The 24,521-nt window shown below is 54.9% G+C and overlaps 1 long non-coding RNA gene across 1 annotated transcript; it reads right to left on the bottom strand.

Annotated features, from left to right (window-relative positions):
- Positions 1-548: 548 nt before the first annotated feature.
- Positions 549-12,669, bottom strand: LOC141582901 (uncharacterized). Its single transcript, XR_012515804.1, has 4 exons — positions 11,711-12,669; positions 5,846-6,349; positions 2,982-3,102; positions 549-829 (listed from the first exon to the last, which is right to left on the bottom strand). It is a non-coding gene; the product is annotated as an uncharacterized LOC141582901 (long non-coding RNA).
- Positions 12,670-24,521: the final 11,852 nt, after the last annotated feature.

Below are 24,521 nucleotides of genomic sequence, written 5' to 3'. Positions count from 1 at the left end.
TGGCCAATTTTTGTATATTTTGTAGAGATGGGATTTTGTCATGTTGCCCAGGCTGTTCTTGAATTCCTGGGCTCAAGCCATCTGCCTGTCTAGGCCTCCCAAAGTGCTGGGATTACAGGCGTGAGCCACCCCATCCACCCCATCCCACCCAAAGCCATGGCCTCTCACTGGACATCTATGATGCGTCAGGAACTTGCTGAGCACTTTGCCTCAGAGAGGGGAAAGGGGAGTGGCTTACCCAGGTCTCACAGCAGTGGAGAGGCAGGGCCAGGCCTGGGGCCCAGGACCCCTGACTCTTGAGGCCTGTGCTCTGAATCACAGAGTTAAGCGTCCTCCTTCTGTGCTCCTTTGTTCCCTTTGCAGGGACTTTCTTCCCACAGTTAGATGGTAGCTAGCTGTCTCCTTCTCCAAGAGTCCTCCCAGGGTCGGTCTGTGCCTCCTCCACGGCCAACCAGGTTCTCTGGCCCACCGTTCACAGCTCTTTTCACAACCACAACGACTCCCGTCTTTGTTTACTGGATACTGTCTCTCTCCCCGACTAGACTGCGATTCCCAGAGGCCAGGGGCTATGCGTGTTACTCACTGCTGTGCCCGTGTTAAAGAGGATTTGGTTGTGCTTCAAATACTGCAGACCTCAAATAACACTGATTTAAACAACCGAGAGTTTATTTCTTGCTCAAGGAAATATAAGCAGTCCGGGGCTGGTAGGGGCTTCATGCACCTTGGGGGTTGCAGCTCCTATTGCCTTGTTGCTCTGCTATCCTCAACACATGGCTTCAACCTCACGGTGCATAACAGCTACTTCCGCTCCAGCCTCCATGCTCACATTCTGGTCAGCAGAAAGGAGAAAAAGGGGACATTGCCCCCGTTCTTTAAAGAAAATTCCCAGGAAGTGGGCCAAATCACTCCTGCGGGCATCTCATTGGTCAAAACTTGATCACGTGGCCACATGTAGCAGCAAGGGATGCTGGGAAATGTAGTTTTAGGCCAAATGACCATACACCCAGGATAGGGGATAGAGTGTGCTTTCTTTTTTTCTTTCTTTTCTTTTTTTTCCGAGGCGGTGTCTTGCTCTGTTGTCAGAGGCTGGAGTGCAGTGGCGTGACCTTGGCTCACTGCAACCTCTGCCTTGCGGATTCAAGTGATTCTCATGTTTCAGCATCCCAAGTAGGTGGGATTACAGGTGTGCACCACTACACTAGGCTAATTTTTGTGTTTTTAGTAGAGATGGAGTTTCACCATGTTGGCCAGGATGGTCTCCATCTCTTGACCTTGTGATCCACCCACCTCAGCCACCCAAAATGCTGGGATTACAGGTGTGAGCCACGGCGCCTGGTGGGTGTGGTATTCCTAGGGAAGAGAAGAGAGTCAGCAGGCAATGTCACAGTCCCCACCTCCTGGCTCACAATAATAATAGTAGTAATAATACTAATACTAATACTAATGATAGCTGACATACATTTAGTACTTTACTTTGTAGTAATTCATTTAATCCTTGCAATAACATTCAAGGTAGGGAAACAGAGGAACAGTATTGGTCAAATCACCTACCCAAGGCCACCCAGCTGGTAAATAGCAGAGCTAGGATATCAGTCTAGGGTCACATGGTTTCAGAGCTGACACTTCTCTACTTCTCTGTCATCCCTGCTTAATCACTGGAGAGTGAATGACTCAACCTGCTAGATTTGCTCTTGTTGGCATGGGTTCCTTAAACGGGCTGGGCACACAACGGTGTGGGTTTCTCACCCTGCCTCTTGGGCTAACTCAGGGTCTGGCCTGTGGCCTCCAGGGCTGAGCCTGGCCTGATCCAAGAGGACTTAGAGAGGCCAGCTCCTGGATGGGTGGAAGTTTTGCTCCTGGGAGGGGAAAGAGGGGCAGGGACAGCTATGATGGAAGGTTCCAGAGAACCAGCAGGGAAAAGGGACATGGAGGCAGCCCCTGACCTCCTTCCAAAACTGAGACTGAGTCAGTGTGAAACAAGGACCTTTCCAGGGCAGAGCAGAGCCTGGGGTGCCCTGATCTTAGTGGAGGTGAAGGGAGGGACAGGCTTTTGTCTGGCCCCAGAGAAGCCCAGGAATGTGGCCTGCCGAGTGTGTCTCCAGTCCTCTCTTGTGGCCAGCAGCTGCTTCCTCCTGGGGTGTCTCTGACACAGGGTTCCTCCTGGGGACATTTTCCTACTCAATCTGGGTTTCATGCAGAAGGAGGAGGTCACAGGGACTTTGGAAAGACCTGGCCCCCAACCTGTGGCACTGTCCTCTAGGGAGAGAGGCCTCAGACCATCAGAGGGTGCCACTCCCTCCCCCACCCAGCCCTGCCTTGGACACCGGGTCACCCACCTGTCAGGCCCCTGCAGGCTTCCGCGCTGTGCCTGGGAATCCTGAGGCTCCTGCTTCTTGTCCACATAGCCAGGGTCCCCAGTGCTTTTCTCTGCAGTGGGTGGTTGTGACCTTTTCTGTGCTGTGGGCTGCTGTGGCATCTTTTGACACCTTCATGTCCTGTCTTCTTTGTACATGCATAACAAGTACCTAGGATGACACAGGAAACCAAGTCATTGGAAATATTGCTATCAAGATATTTTAAAAACCATTTTTATTTTATTTTATTTTTGAGACGGAGTCTTGCTCTGTTGCCCAGGCTGGAGTGTAGTGGTGCGGTCTCGGCTCACTACAACCTCCGCCTTCCAGGTTCAAGCAGTTCTCTTACCTCAGCCTCCCAAGTAGTTGGGATTACAGGCACCTGCCACCACAGCTGGCTAATTTTTTTAATTTTTAGTAGAGACTGAGCCCCACCTAAAAAAACCCCACACATTTAAAAACCACATTTGCGGCAGGGTACGGTGGCTCACATCTGTAATCCCAGCACTTTGGGAGGCTGAGGCGGCTGGATCACCTGAGGTCAGGAGTTCCAGACCAGCCTGGCTAACATGGTGAAACCCATCTCTACTAAAAATACGAAAATTAATGGGGCATGATGGCATACACCAGTAATCCCAGCTACTCAGGACGCTGAGACAGGAGAATCGTTGAACTTAAGAGGCAGAGGGTGCAGTGAGCCAAGATCACACCACTGCACTCCGGCCTGAACCACAGAGTGAGAGTTCATCTTTTTTTTTTTTTTTTTTTTTTTTTTTTTTTTTTTTTTTTGAGACGGAGTTTCGCTCTTGTTACCCAGGCTGGAGTGCAATGGCGCGCGATCTCGGCTCACCGCAACCTTCGCCTCCTGGGTTCAGGCAATTCTCCTGCCTCAGCCTCCTGAGTAGCTGGGATTACAGACATGCGCCACCGTGCCCAGCTGATTTTTTGTATTTTTAGTAGAGACAGGGTTTCACCATGTTGACCGGGATGGTCTCGATCTCTTGACCTCGTGATCCACCCGCCTCGGCCTCCCAAAGTGCTGGGATTACAGGCTTGAGCCACCGCGCCCGGCGAGAGTCCATCTTAAAAAAAAAAAGAAGAAGAAAAGAAAAAAATCACATTAGTGATGTGATAATAAATGTCTCTTTTTTTTTTTTTTTTTTTTGAGATGGAGTTTCGCTCTTGTTACCCAGGCTGGAGTGCAATGGCGCGATCTCGGCTCACTGCAACCTCCGCCTCCTGGGTTCAGGCAATTCTCCTGCCTCAGCCTCCTGAGTAGCTGGGATTACAGGCACGTGCCACCATGCCCAGCTAATTTTTTGTATTTTTAGTAGAGACGGGGTTTCACCATGTTGACCGGGATGGTCTCGATCTCTTGACCTTGTGATCCACCCGCCTCGGCCTCCCAAAGTGCTGGGATTACAGGCTTGAGCCACCGCGCCTGGCCTTATAAATGTCTCTTTACTACGCATTAACAAGATGCTGCAGCGGGTCTGTAATGAAGGAGTGATGAGTGAGATTTGAGAAATCTGCACTAGCTTTGATGTGCTCCGAAGGTAGCCGTGATTTCTGTTGGTAACTGTGCTGCGGGTCCTGCTGACGCCTGGGCTTGCTGGGCGTGATCATCATGGGAGGAGACACTAAACTGTAGTTCGAGAAAACGGAGATGGAATTTTTTTTCTCCCCATCCAAGTTCATGAATGTCCTGAATTCTACTCATGGCATACCCCAGGTGAGTGGCCTCTGTTCTGCACCCATAATTGGGGTGCAGGCCTTATGCCCAGCAAGCAGGAAGCTCTGGGGCTGCAGGGAAGAGAGGCTGGGGAGGGGTTGGGGAAGAGCCGATCGCTAAGGGAGAGGAGTTCTGGACTGCAGAATCACGTGACCCCAGCAACCGAAGAATCCTGGGAATTGAGGGAGAGGGAGAAACAGCTAGTTTGCTGATTTATCCAGCCTGGGGTCGTGGGCTGCAGAGTCCCTAAAAGCAGAGGGAGGTGAGAAAGGGAGCCGGCAAGGAGTACACCAGCTGAAACTAGACGCAGCTGGGGAGAGGGCTTTGGTCGCCTCTGGCTGGGTTGTGCTGTGGTAATGCACAACCTCCATGTCGCAGTGCCTTGGAGCCACAGAGATCGTTTTGCTTGTGCTGGGTGTCAGCTGAGCTGTAAGAGAGCTGCTCTGCTTCGATCCCCTTCTCTCCAGGATTCCGGATCCAGGCAGGGCCATGGCTGTCTTCTGGTAGCATAGAAGCCCCATGAAGGCCCATGTCTGCTTAACACGAGGTTTGTCCCTGGCACCCCTGCCTCTTCTAAATATGCAGGGCTTGCTCAACAAGTTGCCTTGACCCACAGGACCGAGGAGAGAAGCTTTGAGGTTATCCCCATCTTTCTAACAGGCCTCTGAGGCTCAGAGAGGGAGCGACAGTCCTTCCACCCTGCCCAGCAGGTATAGGGCAGGGTGGGGCTTCCTTGCTCCAAAGTCCCTGGACATGTCCTTGGTCCCAGGCCCTGGAGTCCCCTCCCCTTCCCCCCAGAAGAGAGGTCCAGAGCCCAGTGCAGCCCAACTAATCAGTTCCTGGGACCATTCCCCAAACCAGGAGGTACCGATTCCTAGGAGAATCTGCAGAATCTGTAGGGAGTTAGGGGTGAGGACCAAACTTCAGAGCAAACTTCAGCTGTCCCTTAGGCCAGCTCTTACTTCTGGCAAGGGAGTAGGACCACAGGTCTGGGCTCACAGAGCCGGCTCCTTGGGGAGCACCTTTTTTTTGTTTTCTGTTTTTTGAGATAGGGTCTCACTCTGTTGCCCAGGCTGGAGTGCAGTGGAGCTGTCGTGGCTGACTGCAGCCTTAACCTCCCAGCCCCAAGGCCTCAAGTGATCTTGCTTGCTTCAAAACAGCTGGGGACTACAGGTGTGCACCACCACCTCCAGCTATTTTTAAATTTTTTTTGTAGAGATGGGGTTTGGCCATCATTGTCCAAGCTGGTCTCAAACTCCTGGGCTCAAGTGGTCCTCCTGCCTTGGTCTCTCGAAGTGCTGGGATTACAGGTGTGAGCCACCGTGCCCAGCCATTTTTTTTTTCTTTGAGCCTCAGGAACATCTTGATGCCTTTCCAGGAAACCTGGACGGGATCTCCCTGTCCTCTGGGCAGCAGTGATGGGCTCCATCCTTGTCCTGGGCAATGGGGGAGCCATGGATAAGGGGGTCATCACATTCAGGCTGGGGAAGGGGGAACCATTTTAGCCACAAAAGTGGATCCCTGTAAGAGAGAGGCAGGCAGGTCAGAGCGCGAGAGAGGAGCCAGAAGATGCTACATGTCTGGCTTTGACGAAGGAGGATGAGGCCACAAGCCAAGGAAGGCAGGCGGCCTCTAGAAGCTGGAAGTGCAAGGAAACGGATTTCCCTAGGGCCTCCGGAAGCAACATGGCCCCGCCGACATCTTGACTCTTACTCCAGGCTGTAAAAGAAAATAAATCTGTGCTGTTTCAGCCACTGACTTTATGATCAGTTGTTAGGGCAGCAAGAGGAAGCGGATGCAGGGGTTGCTCCAGCTCTCCTCCCACTTCCCAGCCAGCTCTGATGTTCCAGAAAGAAAACAGATGCTCTGTGTGGCCCTGCTTTGTAAATGATTAAAGGGCTGAAGAGTGGTTGGGGGAGCTTCTTAAGATCACCAGGTTACACAGAGCCCATGTCTGGGACTTTCCATCTGTGGTTTCCCCAGGAAATGAAACCCGCCTGTTGGCTGGGTGTGGCCTGCAGGGTGAGCAGGAGGCTCAGGATTCCAAATGAGAGGGAAATGTCCCTAGAAAGCGCGTTGCTGGGTCTCTCTGTGTCTGGCTCTCTCTGCCACTGTCCCTCTTCACCAGGAGGTCTCGAAGCCCAGCGGTCACAAGCTCAGGCTGAACTCCAGCTGCCCTGGGTACCAAGTCTCAGCTCTGCAGAGCTGTCATTTGTGTGACTTGGGCGAGTCCCTCCACCTCTCCCAGCCTCAGTTTCCTCCTCTGTAAAATGCAGATAATCCGATGAGCTTACCTGTAGGATCCAATGGGGTGCCAGGGTTGTGAAGAGCTCAGCACAGGGTCAGGCACTCAGGGGCACCCCTGTGTGTGTCCGGGAGTGCAGGCGTGCTTGTATACAGGTATGTGTGTACAGGTACAGATTGCAGGCATGTGTGTACGGGTGCGGATTGCAGGCATGTGTGTACAGGTGCGGACTGCAGGCATGTGTGTACAGGTATGGATTGCAGGCATGTGTGTGCGGGTGCGGATTGCAGGCGTGTGTGTGCGGGTGCAGATTGCAGGCATGTGTGTGCGGGTGCGGATTGCAGGCATGTGTATACAAGAAGGCACATGAGGTGTGTGTGTGCAGGTGTATATGCAGCCGGATGAGCATTCTGAAGTTCACCTTTACCATGTCACTCCCCTGCTCAGAGCCTCCCATTACTCTGGGGAGAAGTTGAAATCTTTACCATGGCCAACACGACCCTGCCCAGCCTGGCACCTGCCAGCCTCTCAGCCTCATCCCCCCAACTCCCCAGGTTGTACCATGTGACCTAGGCCTGCCATCTGCCTATCTGTTCCTTAAGTGGGCCATGATCCATGGCAGTCCAGGCCTCCACCCATGCTGTTCCTTTTGGAACACTTGTCCTCAGTCTTCCTCCCTGACTAGCTCCCACTCAGTCTTTGAGTCTACCACCTCCTCCAGGTAGCCTTCCCTGACTACTACCCTACTGGAGTGATTGCCCCTCCCCTTTGACCCCATGGCACCTCGGTTCCCCTCTTGCTCCCCTGGTCTCAGCATTAACCACATCTATAGTAATCACTCATGACATCTCTCTTCACTCTGAGGCCATGCGCCCCCTGTCCCCAGTGTCCAGCCTGGGGCCTAGCCCAGAGTAGAGGCTCAGAACACTTTTGTCGAATGAATGACTGAAGGAACGGATGGATGGATGAATGCGAATATCTGGATGCAGGAGCAAGGAGGCCGTCAGTGCAGAACGGGTCTGCGGCACGTGCGCAAAGGTGATGTGGGGAGACACACGGTTTGTCCAAGACTGTGCCTTGGAGAGGGGCTGGGGAAAGGGGGACGGACAGAGTGCCCACTCCCCGTGCAGACCCCCTCCCTTGTGCAGACCGTGGACTTACAGAGGTGGCCTTGCTGTGCGGGGAGACGGAGGGTAGAGAGACGATGAGAGGAGGGTGACCCGGCAGTGCCGATACATCCTGCTTCATCTTCCCTTCCTGCCCTCTCTGTGACTTCTGTCTGCCCAGCCTGGGCCCTTCCACTGGACGAGGAAGAGGCAGAACCTCCCAGTGTCACCAGTACAGTGGCCCTTTGGTGTCCCCAGCCCCCATCCCCTTAGCTCGTGCCTGGGCCCCTGGTCAGGCCAGAAGGAGGTCAGAGCAGAGGCTCTGGGGGAAGAGGGAGCGAGGGCCTGGCCTGGCTCCGGAGCCCAGATGGCGGGCCCTGCTCCTGACTGAGGCCTGGGGCGAGGCAGCCCATGGCTGTGTGGCCTGGATCAGGTCGCTTTCCCTCCCTGACCCTAATCCTGTCATCTGTAAAATGGCATAGCAACCCTTCTGAGCAGCCTCGCAGCAATTAACAAGCTTCCGCTTACAGAAGTCTCGACACAATGTCCGGTGCTGGAAAATGCTCAGTAAGGAGAATTTTGTCATCATCATTACCGTCTCCTTCCTCTCTCCCACCTTCCTCGTGCCTTTCTTCCTCTCCTTCCTGCACTCAGACCATGCAGTTTGTGCCCAGCGCACCCCTAGCAGGGCAGGACAGGCCTCTCACACCTCTTTATATCCCCCGCCCCTGGCACAGTGCCTGGAACCTAGTAGGTGCTCAATAAATGTTAGGGCCGTGCATGGTGGATCACACCTGTAAATCCCAACACTTTGGGAGGCCGAGGTGGGAGGATCACTTGAGCTCAGGAGGCAGAGATTGCAGTGGGCTGAGATCTTGCCACTGCAACTCAAGCCTGGATGACAGAGTGAGACCTTGTCTCAAAAATAATAAATAAATAATAAATGTTTGTGGAATTAATTCTTTTTGCCCACTGAGGGCAAAGCACTTCGTCTGTCTGGTCTCCGGTTTCCCCATCATAAAATGTCTCCATAAACCAGGAATCTTCAACGTCTCTCCAGTTTTGAAATAAAGACTGAATATTATTGTTGCTGCTGTGCTGAAGGCTTTTTTTTTTTTTTTTTTTGAGACAGAGTCTTGCTGTTGTTGCCCAGGCTGGAGTGCAATGGGAAGATCTCGGCTCACTGCAACCTCTGCCCACCGGGTTCAAGCGATTCTCCTGCCTCAGCCTCCTGAGTAGCTGAGATTACAAGCACGCACCACCACACCCGGCTAACTGTGTATTTTTAATAGAGACGGTTTCTCCATGTTGGTCAGGCTGGTCTCAAACTCCTGACCTCAGGTGACCCACCTGCTTCAGACTCCCAAAGTGCTGAGATTACAGGCGTGACACTGTGCCTGGCTTTTAAATATATATATATATATTCTTACCAACGAATACATCCCTCAGGCCTCTTGCACGTGCACTGGACTGGCCTCTAGATTTTCTGTTGGCCTCAGTGCTGTGACTCCTATTCTCTATCACGCAACAGCCTGTGTACCGGCTTCCAAGCACAAACCGGTGCTGGATGAAGACAAGCGTCTTCATCATGGCCTCAGGGCCCTGCATGGCCCAGCCCTTGGGAGCCTTTCCAGCTTCATCTAGAAGACTCACCTCCTCGCAAGTCACTGGGCTCCACCCTGCAGACCCTCTCTGCCACTTTACTTCCCGGGTCCCTCCCTGCACAGACAGGCCCTTTGCACGGGCTGTTCCCCTCAAGCTGCAATGCTGTTCCCTTTTCCTTCACCCAGGCAACTCCCACTCATTCTCCAGATCTAGGCCCTGGTGCCAATCCCTCTAGGAAGCCTTCCCCAACCTCCCCCTAGACTGGCTGGAATCACCCCATTCTTGACTGCCTAGCCCTCTCCTGGCGTGTGTCATGGGCAGGAAGTGACACCCGCTTGTGAAGAACTGCACGAATTTATTTCCTGGACTGGACACGCGCTGGGGCCTGGCTGGACTCCCTGAGCCACTGCCCCAGCCAGCGAGGAGCCTGGCCCATGACACACACTGTGGCCCGCGTCCCCTCCCCACGGTGAAAGAGATCCCCTCTCCGGGGGTCTCTGCGGGGCGCCTGGAGGCCTGAGGATCCCGGCAGGGTGGTGGGAGGGCAGGAAACGCCACCGCAGAGCAGCCCCCCCACTCCGCACTGCGCCTGCGCCCGGGGAGAACCTGCGTTCCCCAGCTTGGAGGAATCAGTTCCGTTCTCCAGGTTCAGCCATTCCTGGAGGGCTGGCCCAAAGACCGGCCCCGAGCCCCAGCCCCGAGCCCCAGCGCCACCACACCCTGCAGCACCTCCGGGAGCAGCGGCCGTCCCCGCTCCAGGCCTCGGTGCTGCTCAGGCGGAAGGTCAGCATCGGGTAGGGCGTGGAGGTCACCGAGGGGAGCCCCCAAAGCCGCTGTGCGGTGTCTCACAGCAGACATTCAGGATGGCGGGACGGAGAGCCTCGGGTGGCTGTGGGAAACGGGTGAACACTGAGTGTGTGTGTGAGGAGTGTGTGTGGAGTGTGTGTGAGGAGTGTGTGGAGTGTGTGTGAGGAGTGTGTGTGTGTGAGGAGTGTGTGTGAGGAGTATGCGGAGTGTGTGTGAGGAGTGTGTGAGGAGCGTGAGGTGTGTGTAAGGAGTGTGTGTGTGTGAGGAGTGTGAGGAGTGTGTGTGTGAGGAGTGTGTGTGAGGAGCATGAAGAGTGTGTGAGGATTATGTGGAGTGTGTGTGTGAGGAGTGTGTGGAGTGTGTGAGGAGTGGAGTGTGTGTGAGGAGTGTGTGTGTGAGGAGTGTGTGTGTGTGAGGAGCATGCGGGGTGTGTGAGGAGTATATGGAGTGTGTGTGAGGAGTGTGTGGAGTGTGTGTGAGGAGTGTGTGTGTGAGGAGTGTGTGTGAGGAGTGTGAGGACTGTATGAGGAGTATGTGGAGTATATGTGTGAGGAGTGTGAGGAGTGTGTGAAGTGTGTGAGGAGTGTGAAGTGTGTGTGTGGAGTGTGTATGTGGAGTGAAGAATGTGTGAGGAGTGGGTAAGGAGTATGTTTCTGAGAAATGAGTGTGTGAGTGTGAGGAGTGTGTGAGGCGTGTGTGAGGCATGTGTGTGTGAGGAGTGTGAGAAATGTGAGGAGTGTGTATGTGAGGAGTGTATGTGAAGAATGTGTGGAGTGGGTAAGGTGTGTAAGGAGTGTTTGTGAGAAATGTGTGAGGAGTGTGAGAGGAGTGTGGGAGTCTGGAGTGTGTGCGTGTGTGGAGTGTGTGAAGTGTGGAATGTGTGTGTGAGGCATGTGAGGAGTGTGTGAAGAGTGAAGAATGTAAGAGAAGTGTGAGGAGTGTGTGAGAGGAGTGTGAGTGTGTGTGAGAAGTGTGTGAGGAGTGTCAGGTGTGAGGAGTGTGTATATGGAGTGTGTGAGGTGTGTGATGAGTGTGAGAGGAGTGTGTATATGGAGTGTGTCAGGAGGGTGAGGAGTGTGTGTATGGCATGTGTGAGGAATGTGTGTATGGAGTGTGTGTGAGGAGTGTGTATATAGTGTGTGAGGAGTGTGTATGGAGTGTGTGAGGAGTGTGTGATGAGTGAGAGGAGTGTGTGAGGAGTGTGTATATGGAGTGTGTCAGGAGTGTGAGGAGTGTGTATGGAGTGTGTGTGATGAGTGTGTATGGAGTGTGTGAGGAGTGTGATGAGTGTGAGGAGTGTGTGTGAGGAGTGAGGATTTTGTGAGGAATGTGTGGAGTGTGTGTGTATATGTGAGGAGTGTGAGGTGTGTGAGGTGTGAATGAGGAGTGTGTGGGGGACGTGTGCGTGGATGTGAGTGTGCAAGTGTGTGTGCGCACGTGTGAGGTTGTGGGTGTGCGGGAGTCCAAGTGTGTGGGTGTGAGTGGGTGTGACTGAGTGTGTGTGCGCATGTGCAGCTGGCTGAAGCCCTGCGTGGCCGGGAGGGGAGGAGCTGGGGAAGGGCCGCACTCAGGGGCGGGGGCTCAGGGGCCTCTGACAAGGCGGAGGAAGGAGGAGAGCGGACCTGGAGGGAGAAGCCGCCAAACGCAGGGAGGGGCCTGGGAGGATTCCGGACCTGAGTGTCTGAAGCCCCGCTTGACTCCCTGGCAGCCCCGCCACGCGTCCAGGACTTGCACCCTGCTGCCCAAAGACTCCAGCTGGAATGCGGGCTCTGCCTCTGACTAGCTGTGGGACCTTGGGTGAATCCTTTGCTTCTCAGAGCCTCGGTTTCTTGGCTTGTAGAATGGAGATAACAGAACATACCTGTGGATTCATTTCCCAGGGCAAAGTGCCATGGACAGGGGGCCCTAAACCAGACACTGATGTGCTCACAGTTCGGGTGACCAGAGCTGGAGATCAAAGCATCGCAGGTCTGGTTTCTCCTGAAGCCTCTCTCTTGGCTTGCAGACGTCTCCCTCTCCCTGGGCCTTCACATGGAATGCGTCTGTGTCCTGATCCCCGCTTCTCATAAGGACATCAGCTATGTGGGACTGGGGTGCACCCTAATGACCTCGTTTTAACTTAATCACCTCTTCAAACCCTTACTTAGGCTGTTTGGGCTGCTAAAACGAAATACCACAAACTGGGAAGCCTATAAACAGAAATTCATTGCTCACAATTCTGGAGGCTGGGAAGTCCAAGATCCGCACAGACGGTGCCTGGGGAGGGCTGTTTCACTTCCTGGTTCCTGTGTCCTCACATGGGGGAAGGGGTAAGCAAGCTCCCTGGAGCCTCTTCTCACTCTGTCACCAGGCTGGAGTGCAGTGGCACAATCTCAGCTCCCTGCAACCTCCAACTCCCTGGTTCAAGCAATTCTCCTGTCTCAGCCTCCTGAGTAGCTGAGATTACAGGCATGCACCACCATGCCCAGCTAATTTTTGTATTTTTAGTAGAGACAGGGTTTTACCATGTTGGCCAGGATGGTCTCAATCTCTTGACCTGGTGATTCCCCATCTTGGCCTCCCAAAGTGCTGGGATTACAGTTGTGAGCCACCTCGCCTGGCCCCTGGAGCCTCTTTAATAAGGACATTGATGTGGTTTGGATATTTGTCCCACCAAAATCTCATGTTGAATTGTAATCCCTGGCCGGGCATGGTGGCTCACGCCTGTAATCCCAGCAGTTTGGGAGTCTGAGGCAGGTGGATGACCTGAGGTCAGGAGTTTGAGACCAGCTTGACCAACATAGTAAAACCACGTCTCTACTAAAAATACAAAAAATTAGCCAGGCATGGTGGCAGATACCTGTAATCCCGGCTACTTGGGAGGCTGAGGCAGGAGAATCACTTGAACCCAGGAGGTGGAGGTTGCAGTGAGCGGAGATCAATGTACTCCAGCCTAGGAGACAGAGCAAGACTTTGTTTTTTTTTTAATTTAATTTTATTTTTTATCATTTTATTTTATTTTATTTTATTTATTTTTTTGAGACGGAGTTTCACTCTTGTTGCCCAGGCTGGAGTGCAATGGCGCGATCTCGGCTCACCGCAACCTCCGCCTCCTGGGTTCAGGCAATTCTCCTGCCTCAGCCTCCTGAGTAGCTGGGATTACAGGCACGCGCCACGATGCCCAGCTAATTTTTTGTATTTTTAGTAGAGACGGGGTTTCACCATGTTGACCAGGATGGTCTCGATCTCTTGACCTTGTGATCCACCCGCCTCGGCCTCCCAAAGTGCTGGGATTACAGGCTTGAGCCACCGTGCCTGGCGAGACTTTGTTTAAAAAAAAAAGAAAGCAAGCCAATGCAAACACGCGGTGTTGAGTTCACTATTAAACCTGGCTGCCAGATCCCCAGATCATCAGAGCTGCCTTACAAAATCCATCTCAGAAGCATCTGTCCAGGGAAAAAAGGGGGACGCATGGGTTCCAGGGGTCTGCTGCCTTTGAGGAAGTGCTGGCCTGTAGGGTGTTGCGCCTTTGCACTTACAGTTGAGCCCAGGTGTCCCCAAACTATGACCCCCGCGGGCCATTTATCCGACCCCCCGCCGCACTTCAGGAAGGGGCACCTCTTTCATTGGTGGTCAGTGAGAGGAGCACAGTATGTGGCGGCCCTCCAACGGTCTGAGGGACAGCGAATTGTTTGGGGATGCCTGGTTGAGCCTGTGTAACTGCTGAGTGGGTTACTGGGGAGCGGAGGAGGTGGGGGCAGGGCCCATACTGTGGCGTCAGCAAAGTCTGGGCTGGAAGCGAGATGCAAGCGCAGGGACCTAGGGCAGGCCCGTTGCCAGCTTCCAGCTGCACTGAGCTTGTCACAGCCTGTAAGGTCTGTTTACTGCAGCTGGGCCTGGATTAGGAGATGCAGCCAAGAGGTCCGAAGCCAAGAGGTCAGTCGAGGTGCTCAACACAGTCCGCCCTGGCAGCACTCAGGCCCACCCCTGCGCCCAATGCGTCCACCCGTCAGAGTCCCCTTTGAGGTGCTGGCATCTGCAGTACCTGCAAACACTTCATGCTAGAGGGTCACCGAGAAGAGCTTAGAACCCACCCTGAGTGGGAACCCCTTTCTTGGCATGTTGGTCCTAGATCCTGGCACAAAGGCCCCAGGGTGACAGATGCAGTCCCAGGTTTGTGTTCAGTGGGACCCACGCTGTAACCAGTGAGTCCTCCCCGACTTCCTTTCTCCCTGCCCCCTGTCCCCCTCCCTTGTCCCAGTTAGCTGGGGCCTCTTTTTTTTTTTTTTTTGAGCCAGAGTCTTGCTCTGCTGTCCAGGCTGGAGTGCAGTGGTGCCTCACCACAACCTCTGCCTCCTGGGTTCAAGCTATTCTCCTGCCTCAGCCTCCCGAGTATCTGAGATTACAGGTGCCTGCCACCATGCCCAGCTAATTTTCGTATTTTTAGTAGAGACTGGGTTTTACCATGTTGGCCAGGCTTATCTCGAACTCCTGACCTCGTGATCTGCCCGCCTCCCCCTCCCAAAGTGCTGGGATTACAGGTGTGAGCCACCGCACACGGCCTAACTAGGGCCTCTTAAAAGCTAAAGGTGCAGGCACAAGAAGCAGACATACATAAGGAGGACACTGGGACGTGGGGGGACAGTCCTATTTCTACAACTTGTCCCTAGACCATGTGTTCCAGCTCCTGGGGACATGGCAGCTGTGCCTGGCTGTTGACTCTGTGCTTGGGGGTGTCGCACAGGCTGGCCATCCCTATGTTCCGTCAGGGCCATGGGTCCAGGGTGAGACCGCTGGGCACTGAGCTCATGCACCCACTGTGATCCTCCCTCGCTGTAAAATGTGACCCTTGGTCCGGGGCCTAGGTGGGCAGGATCCCACATCTCCAGATGGGCATTCAGAGCTGCGTTCTGGGTGCAGTGGCAGCATGGAGAACTGTCCCGGGACACAGAACCGCTGCCACAGCTGGACTCTGAGCTCAGGACGAGAAGAACCGGGGTTATGGAAGAAGGGGTGCTGCTTGCAGGGCTCAGGGTGCACATACAGAGAGGGCTCAGCACAGGATGGCACAGTGGGTCTACTGAATTGCCACTATGCCCATTTTACAGATGCGAAGCCTGAAGCTCAGGGGAGGAGGCAGCTTGGCCAGGGCCTCAGTGCTAGCGGGCAGGAGAGCTGGGTTGGGGACCAGCCTTAAAAATCCTGTGCTCGTCGCTGTGAGGTTGTCCTCCGTGCCTCACTGCTGATCCAGTGAGTGCACATCTCTTTACAAAAGGACACTCATTCTGTGCCTGCGCTGGTCCAGGGAACATCAAGGAGGCCAAGGTCGCCCCGTATAGCCTTCTGGGGCAGCTGTTTCTCTGACCGACAGAGGCCTTTCTGAGATGGCTGGTGGACAAATCCACTAACTGAGGGGCCGGACAAGGGGACTCTGAACACCCTTAGTCCCTACCACACATCCCGGTTTCTTTTTTTTTTTTTTTTTTTTTTTGAGACAGAGTCTCGCTCTGTCACCCAGGCTGGAGTGCAGTGGTATGATCTTGTCTCACTGCAACCTCCCTCCTGGGTTCAAATGATTCTTCTGCCTCAGCCTCCCTAGTAGCTGGGACTACAGGTGTGTGCCACCATGCCCGGACAATTTTTGTTTTGTTTTGTTTTGTTTTTTAGACAGAGTCTCACTCTGTCACCAGGCGCCAGGCTGGAGGGCAGTGGCGCGACTTCGGCTCACTGCAACCTCCGCCTCCTGGGTTCAAGCAATTCTCCTGTCTCACTCTCCCAAGTAGCTGGGACTACAGGCGCACGTAGACACGGGATTTCACCGTGTTGGTCAGGCTGGTCTCAAACTCCTGACCTCATGTCCGCCCGCCTCAGCCTCTCAAAGAGCTGGGATTACAGGCGTGAGCTACTGCGCCCGGCTCCCACATCCCAGTTTCTATCCAGGATCCTGAAGTTTCTCCCGCCCGGTATTCCTTCCCCTCCAGCTCAGACAAGCGGGCGGGGCTCTGGGGTCAGCAGACCTGAGCTCTGCCCACTTCCCCTCCTGGCTATGAGACCCTGGGTGAGTCTTGGTCTCTGTTCCCTCATCTCACTTCATGGGACTGAATGAGATGCAGGGATGAGGCCCCGGGGCCAGAGCTGCCGTTAATCCAGGACCCTCCTCTCTCAGGAAGGACACAGAGTCCGCTAATGACCATTGGTCCACCAAGGCACAGAGAAGGCCAGGGGCCTGCCTTGGTCACCAGCGGGCTCGAGTCTAGTCCTGACTCCCTGTCCAGTCCTCCCATGACCATACCCTAAAAGAAAATGAAGGTGGAGACGTGGGGGGTGTGGGGAGAGGAGGAAGATGAGGAAGAGGGGGACCCTGTACCCCCCCTCCATAGTACCTCACACATAGTCGGTGTTCACTGAATCTTTGCTGAATGGTGAATACATGTTAGGAGGTTGGAGAGATGGGGCCACGGGCAGTGTGACAGCTCTGTGGCGCTCCGGATCCCAGCCCGCCGCATCCCGCCAGTCCTCCCTGCTAACCTCATTTGGTTGCTAGCAGTCGACTTCATTTTCTGCTGAGTCACTACTCTCAATCCAGACGTGGGGCTGGGCGTGCCAGGAATTGGGAGGGAAGAAAGATCAGCAGAACCTCAGCACCTCCCCACCAGCTCCATTTTTAGGATGAAGAAACCGAGGCAGGGGAGAGTCGGGAGGTTTACTCAGCCCCGCAACACCCCACTTTCCCAGCAGCAGGGGGCCGACACCCCAGCCCCAATTACACCTCCATGGGGGAGCCTCTGTCATTCTGGTAGCTGGGGATGGGAGACTGGGGAACAGAATGTACTCCCCAGGGCCCTTCGAGTCATGCTGAGTCCTGCAGAAGTCCCAGCGCCACCCCTGGAGCTCCCGGATGCTCTAGCTGGCCTCTGGGAGGCACCCTGTGGCTCCTGGCCCCTCTCAACAGAGAATGGTGCTCCCACCAAAGAGGCGCCTTCCTCTTCCCTCTCTGCCCCCCTTGCCCTTCTCTGTGTCTGGTGGCAGGATCTAGGAGCCCATCTCTGTCCCCCATAAGTACTGTGGCCTTGGGCAAGTCCCTGCCCTTCTCAGGGCCTCACTGGCCCAGCTGGGGCCAGGCCAGCAACCCACGTTTCTCTTGACCTGACCCTCCAGGACACTGTGGCCATTGGAGCTCTGACCATACCCCTTTTCCCTGGGCCCCCTCCCGCCCCCACCCCCATCTCTCTCTCTCTGGCCTCCTGTGGACTCTCCCAGAGGGAGAGTGTCCCACCCCACCTCATGGCTCCTGCTCCCTCTTGCTCTCCCTCCTACTGCCCACCCTCCTTGGAGAATGCCAAGTCTGCAGGTTTCCCATGACCTTGAACGACTGGCAGCTGGGGAGTGAGCAGCTCCATGCTTTGCAGGGAGAGCCTGGGGCGAGGCCCACCATGGATCCTGGGGGCTGCCTTTGCATCCCACACCATCCTGCCCACCTTGCTTCATTTTTCTCCATGGCATGTGCCATCTTCTCACTGCTGACTTGGGTATTGTACGTCCATGGCCTCAGTAGAATGTCACTTCCACAAGAGTAGGGTTTTTTTTGTTTTGTATTGTTTTGTTTTGAGATGGAGTCTGGCTCTGTCGCCAGGCTGGAGTGCAGGACGTGATCTCAGCTCACTGCAACGTCCGCCTCCAGGGTTCAAGCGATTCTCCTGCCTCAGCCTCCCGAGTAGTTGGGACTGCGGGCACACACCACCATGCCCAGCTAATTCTTGTATTTTTAGTAGAGATGGGTTTTCACCATGTTGGCCCGAATGGTCTTGATCTCTTGACCTCATGATCCACCTGCCTCAGTCTCCCAAAGTGCTGGGATTTCAGGTGTGAGCCACCGTGCCCGCCAAGGGTAGGGGTTTTGTGGGCTGTGGTCATTGCTTGGTCCCCATCCCCATGGCCTAGCACAGTGCTTGGCCCACAGGGTCTTCCATGAGTGCTGAGGAAGGAGGGGTTCCTTCAAGTCCCGTGTGGGGAGCACTTCCTTGTGGCCACCTCACTGCCTCTGATCCACCACCTGCCTGCCCAGGATATGTCAGGCCCCTTTCGGAAGATGGGGAAACTGAGGCTCAGAGAGGAAGAGACAAAGAGAAGGAACGGATGCAAGGTCACACTGTGGTTCCTAGTGGAGTCCAGAGTGGAACCCATGCGTCCAGGCGGCGGCACCTGACTTAGCCCTTTCTCCCACCAGCCAGTCCACCTCCCCAGCAGCTAAGAGGAGCTGGGACAGCCCCGCCCACACCCCAGGTCCCTGAGGCCTTTGCCCCTGTGGAAGAGTGGAGAAACTGAGGCACCCCGACTCCTCGGATTCCCGGCAGGCCTCCTTCCCCAACCTGTGCCCGCGCCGCCCCCCGCACCCCCACCCCCGGCCCTTGGCAGAGCTCCGCCCGCGCCCACCCAGAGCCGGGGAGGGAGAGAAAAATGAGTTTTCCTGCCGCCCGGTGGCGGTGTCAATTGATCGCGCGCGGGCGGGGCTGCGCGCCGGGCTGGGGGCCTCGCTCGCAGCTGCCGGCGCGCAATTATCGGGAAAAAACTGGGGCGGCTGCCGCGGTGAAATTAGTTATCGATCCCTCGGCGGGGCCGCGGGGCCGCGCTGGGCGCTGACGGCTGCAGACCCGGCCGAGCCCGCTGGGCGGGGCGGGGGGCTGGGGGCCTGGGGGGCGCCGGGGGCGGGCCCTCCCCTGGCTCCGGCCTCTCCCTCCTCCCCTCCCCCTGCCTCCCCTCCCGCCCGCGCTCCCCGGTCCCATTCATCCCGCCGCAGTATCGACCCGCGGCCGACCCCGCGCGGCCAGGCGCCCCCGCCCGCTGCCCTCTCCCCTCCCAGCCCTGCTTCCCCCGCAGGGGCCGCCACCGAGCGCCTGGCACCGCCGGGCCCTGCCCCCGGGGAGGAAGGACCAGGACCGGGGGCGGGAGCCAGCCTTGTGCTCACAGGCCTGGGTTCGGAGCCCAGCTGCCCGGGAAGGTGTCCAGATCTCCCTGAGCCTCAGTTTCCTCATCTGTAAAGCGGGTGGTGGTGGCTTCGTCCCCTCCTTGGAGAGGACAGCAGAAGTGAGTTCGTCTGGAAGCTGGTTTATTTTGCGTTGATACCACCAATCTTCCCAGTCACTCTAGGAGACGGGTCACAATCCCGGTTTACAAATGAGGAAACTTAGTCAGAGAGGGGAGACAGAGTGTCCAGGGACACACAGTAAGCAGGTGGCCCAGGAGAACCCCAGAACCCGGCTGGAGGTGTGTGTGTTGGGGGAGGTGCCTGCGGAAGGGGAGGGACAGGAGCAGCGGGAGGCCAGCGCTGGCACCTGCAGCCCTGTCAGCCTGCTGGGGTGCAGAGAAGTTTGGGAGGTCTTCTTAGCAGAGTGGTGCTGACAGATCGCAGAGCCCTGGAGGAGGGAGGAGAGGGTCAGGTCAGGGCTCCCCAGCCCTCGCTGAGCCATTGGCTAGGCAGCCTCCTGGTTGGAGAGGAAGAGTGGGGAGAGGCAGGGGAAGGAGCGGGATGCAAAGAGGAGAAGGGGAGGGTCTTTGCTCAGAGCCAGCCTGCCACCCTCTCCTTTCCTTGCACGAGGCTGCATTTGGGAGGGAGGCTCCAGGCTGGAGAGCAGGGGCTGTGAGTTCCAGTCCCAAGGCTCCACTAGGTGGTGTGTGACCTGAAGCAAGTCCCTGCCCCTCGCCAGGCCTCCTGCAAAGACGACATTGGGTCTTATGTCCCCCAAGTGTCCTTTGGGCTCCCCTGTGCCTGCCAGCCACAGCCTCATGCATCTCAGAGTCTCAGCACTGTTTTTGTTTTTTTTTTTTTTTGAAAGAGACTCATTCTGTCACCCAGGCTGGAGTGCAGTGGCGCCATCTCAGCTCACTGCAACCTCCATCTCCCAGGTTCAAGCGATTCTCCCGCCTCAGCCTCCCAAGTAGCTGGGATTACAGACATGCACCACCACATCTGGCTAATGTTTTTTGTATTTTAGTAGAGATGGGCTTTCACCATGTTGCCCAGGCTGGTCTCAAACTCCTGAGTTCAAGCAATCTGTCCACCCCAACCTCCCAAAGTGCCAGGATTACAGGCACGAGCCACTGAACCAGCCCTCTGCACATCTTCATCCAGCACCTACTTTGTGCCAGGGCCATGCTGGACACAGCAGGTACAGCTGAGGACAAGACGACCCCTGCCCCAGCTCTCTTGGAGAAAGATGGCTGTTAAGCAAAGCATCGTCTGCCCGTGCGCCTACACCTTGCGAGGCATTCAGGGGACTGACAGATATGTGCGCCGGGGTGGTTGGGTCCCCAAGGAAGACTCCCAGAGTCAGTGACCTCTGAGGGTAGGACATGGCAGGGGCAGGGAAGGGCAGCCGTTGCCGGTGAATGCCAGGAGCCAAAGCCCGAGTTCAAAAGGAACTCTGAGCACTTCAGAAACGGAGAAAGGGCTGGTATGCTGGAGGCAGAGAATTCGGGAGGACAGGTGAGGAGGGCGAGGCTGGCAGGGCCAGGCCATGGTAGGCTTGGGTGCTGGCAAAGGAGGTTACACTTCATCCTGAGGGCAGGGGAACACAGAAGGCACTGATCATGGAGGGACAGGGTCAAGTCCAACCCTTCGGCTGGAAGCCCCTGTCATCTGTTCGCCCACGGGTGTTGCGTGCAGAAATCTTGCTTTGGAGGTCTGGCTGTGTTCTTGGCCTCTCTGAGCCTCAGTTTCCCATTCCGTAAAATGCAGATGATGACCCCCACTGCTGTAGTGGCTGTGGGTTTTGGTGGGGACAGCCCTGGGTTCAAGTCTTTCCTTACAAGCCGTGAGACCTAGGGTGGTGTCCACCAAGTGGCTCAAAGGAGCTCTGTGTTCCCCATCTCCCGGCTTTTTGCCTCCTCAGATGGGATTCTAGAGTTGTCCTTGGGATCCAGAACAAGGTCTCCTTGGTGACAGCGACGGGGGTGGGTAGCCCCTCCGCTGGCCTGATAGTGAGGAGAGGCGGGGTGGAGTGGGCTGGAGACCAGTGCTGGGAGGTCGCTGTTCCTGCCTCTTCCCCTCTGGACTCCCCTTGCTGGCTGCAAGGGGACACAGAAAATGACCTGTAGGGACTGGGGTTGCCTTATGTCCTGTGAAAAGTGGTCCTACCCTGGCTTCTGGGGAGCATGCTATATTCTATTCTTGATTTGGAAACACACATTACAGGTGAGTTCACCTTTGTAAGGGCTCAGAGAACTGAACACCTGGGAGTATTTCTGTGTATGTCACATTTCAACAAAAAGTTCCACTGGGGGCCGGGCGCGATGGCTCACGCCTGTAATCCCGGCATTTTGGGAGGCCAAGGCGGGCGGATCACCTGAGGTCAGGAGTTCAAGACCAGCCTAGCTAACATAATGAAACCCAGTCTCTATGAAAAAATACAAAAATTAGCTGGGCCTGATGCACACACCTGTAATCCCAGCTACTGGGGAGGCTGAGGCAAGAGAATGGCTTGAACCTGGGAGACAAAGGTTGCAGTGAGCCGAGATTGCAGCACTCCAGCCTGGGTGACAGAGCAAGACTTCATCTCAAAAAATATATATATGTATATGTTTATGCATATATATATATACATATATATATATATATGTAATTAGCCAATTAGCCAGACATGGTGGCACACACCTGTAGTCCCAACTACTCGGGAGGTTGAGGTGAAAGGATCCCTTGAGCCAGAAAGGTGGAGGTTGCAGTGAGCTGTGATCCAATCTGGGCGACAGAAAGAGATCCTGTCTCAAAAAAAAAAAAAAAAAAAACGCCTAACTAAAGGCGCACACACGTTCCTACAGATACTCACCTAGGTAGACACTTGTCAGCTTCACTGAAAACTCCGTGCGGGCCACGGCCCCTAGCTCACTGCCGCAGCTCTGAGCGCTGGTACAGAGGTTTGCTCGCAGAGTATGCGGAACGGTCTAGGAAGAGGCTGAGAGGCAGGAGTGCGGCAGGTGAGTGTGAGGAGTGGCCTGGCGTCCCACGTGGCTGGAAATCAGATGCAGGGGTGTGGGAGGACGTGTGGAGAGGAGGAGAAAAACAGGAATGAGGATGGGAAGGGTGTGGGTGGCCGCGGCCTCGAGTGTCATGCTGGGGAACGGGCTGTTCAGGGCCGAGCAGCTCCTAGCAGTTCATCTTCTTCCCGCTCTCCTCTTCCTCCTCTCCTTTCCTCCTGGCACTCCTCTGCTCGCCCGCATGTGTCATGATGGCAGGTGGCATGTCAGATATTGACAGAGGGGACAACTCAGGGAAGGAAGGAGGGGTGCCGTGGAAAACACATGGCCCCGTGGCCGTATAGCCAGGTAGGCAGGTCTTGTTTGAAATCCTGGCTCTCTCTCTGCTGGAAGACCTGGCCCAGTCACTGATTTTCTGTGTGTCTCAGTGTTCCCAGGGCCAGGGAGAAGACCAGATGGCTGTGGGTTTTTGTTTTTTTTTTTCTCTGAGATGGAGTTTTGTTCTTGTAGCTCAGGCTGGAGTGCAGTGGCACAATCTCAACTCACTGCAACCTCTGCCTCCCAGGTTCAAGGATTCTCCAGCCTTAGCCTCCCAAGTAGCTGGGATTGCAAGCATGCGCCATGATGCCTGGCTAAGTTTTTGTATTTTTAGTAGAGGCGAGGTTTCATCATGTGGGCCAGGCTGGTCTCAAACTCCTGACCCCGTGTGATCCACCCCCTCAGCCTCCTAAAGTGCTGGGATTGCAGGCATGGGCCACCACACCCAGCGACCAGTTGGTTGGGTTTTTTTGTTTTTTTGGGGAGCGGGGGGGGGTTTAAGATGGAGTCTCACTCTATCACCAGGCTGAAGTGCAGTGGTGTGATCTTGGCTCACTGCAACCTCTGCCTCCCGGGTTCAAGCAATTCTCCTGCCTCAGTCTTCTAAGTAGCTGGAACTACAGACACCCGCCACCACGCCTAGCTAATTTTTGTATTTTTAGTAGAGACGGGGTTTTACCATGTTATCCAGGATGGTCTTGATCTCCTGACCTCATGATCCACTTCCCTTGGCCTCCCAAAGTGCTGGGATTAAAGGCATGAGCCACCACATCCTGCCCTGTATTTTTTAGAGCGGGGGGGGGGGGTCTCATTATGTTGCCCAGGCTGGTCTCGAACTCCTGACCTCATAATCCACCCACCTCAGCCTCCCAAAGTGCTGGGATTACAGATGTGAGCCACTGCCCCCGGCCTAGTTAGTCTTTTCTAAGCATGAAGACACATGCACCATTGGACACGCATCTCTGTGTGTTAGTGTATGTGCATTGTGACCATAATGGACACAACGTTTGTAAGGGCAAAAGGAAAGCTTCTGCTTCACCCTTGAATGTTTGCTGAAAAATCACCTCACAAAAAGTCAGATTAATACAGAAAAAGCCTACAAATTTCTTTTTTTTTTTTTTTTTTTTGAGACGGAGTTTCGCTCTTGTTACCCAGGCTGGAGTGCAATGGCGCGATCTCGGCTCATCGCAACCTCCGCCTCCTGGGTTCAGGCAATTCTCCTGCCTCAGCCTCCTGAGTAGCTGGGATTACAGGCACGTGCCACCATGCCCAGCTAATTTTTTGTATTTTTAGTAGAGATGGGGTTTCACCATGTTGACCAGGATGGTCTCGATCTCTTGACCTTGTGATCTACCCGCCTCGGCCTCCCAAAGTGCTGGGATGACAGGCTTGAGCCACCGCGCCCGGCCTAGCCTACAAATTTCTTATTCCAGTGCACATGGGGAGAGTCAGAGTGATGGCGCCATATCCTGAGGGGATACAGAAGCTTACATACCCTACTGCCTAGGCGGAAGGGAGATGGGGAAGCATGGATGGCTTTAGGAATAGTCAGGGATTTTTAGGGGAATTCGATGGGCTGAAAGAACATGGACAAAGTCTGTTGAGCCAGCAGAGCAGACGGTCGGTGCTGACAAAAGTCTGTCCAGGTTCGTTGACAGCCTTTGTCTTCCTTCCTGTGATGTGGGTTTAGTTCCTGAGACTCAGAGAAGGGACCAGTCTTTGTTTTCTTCCTTGGTAGGTCCAGACTCTGGGCAGGTAAGGGAGCTTCAGCGTGTGTTTTGCGGGAGGTGGAAGATTAAGAGGCAGGAGCCAGGTGGGCGAATTGTTCTCCTTTTCTCCTTGGTGGGTCTGGCTGGTCTTTTTTTTTTTTTTTTTTTTTTTTTTTCAGACAAAGAATCTCGAACTGTCGCCCAGGCTGGGGTGCCATGACACAATCTCGGCTCACTGCAACCTCCATCTCCTGGGTTCAAACAATTCTCCTGCCTCAGCTTCCCGAGTAGCTGGGATTACAGGTGCACGCCACCACGCCTGACTAATTCTTTTTGTATTTTTAGTAGAGACAGGGTTTCACTATGTTGGCCAGGCTGGTCTTGAACTCCTGACCTGGTGATCCGCCCACCTCCCCCTCCCAAAGTGCTGGGACCACAGGCGTGAGCCACTGCCCCCGGCCAGCTCTTTAAGCAGGTAGCATCTATTGATCTCTAAGGGCCTTTAATTCGAAACACTCATTACACCAGGCAGCCATAGTTGGGGATAAAGTTCCCTGCACTCCTTTTCGGTGTCTGCATAATACTGCCTCTGCATGTACAGATTCGTAAACACGAATAGCTCCATGCACCCACAACCGTGTGTATGTCTGAGTGCATGTGAACATTTACGTGTATGCACATCTTCGTGGACGTTTG

This window comes from Saimiri boliviensis, chromosome 2 (genome assembly GCF_048565385.1).
Source record: "Saimiri boliviensis isolate mSaiBol1 chromosome 2, mSaiBol1.pri, whole genome shotgun sequence".
Lineage (NCBI taxonomy): Eukaryota > Metazoa > Chordata > Mammalia > Primates > Cebidae > Saimiri > Saimiri boliviensis.
This window is presented reverse-complemented; position numbering and strand designations above follow the sequence as displayed.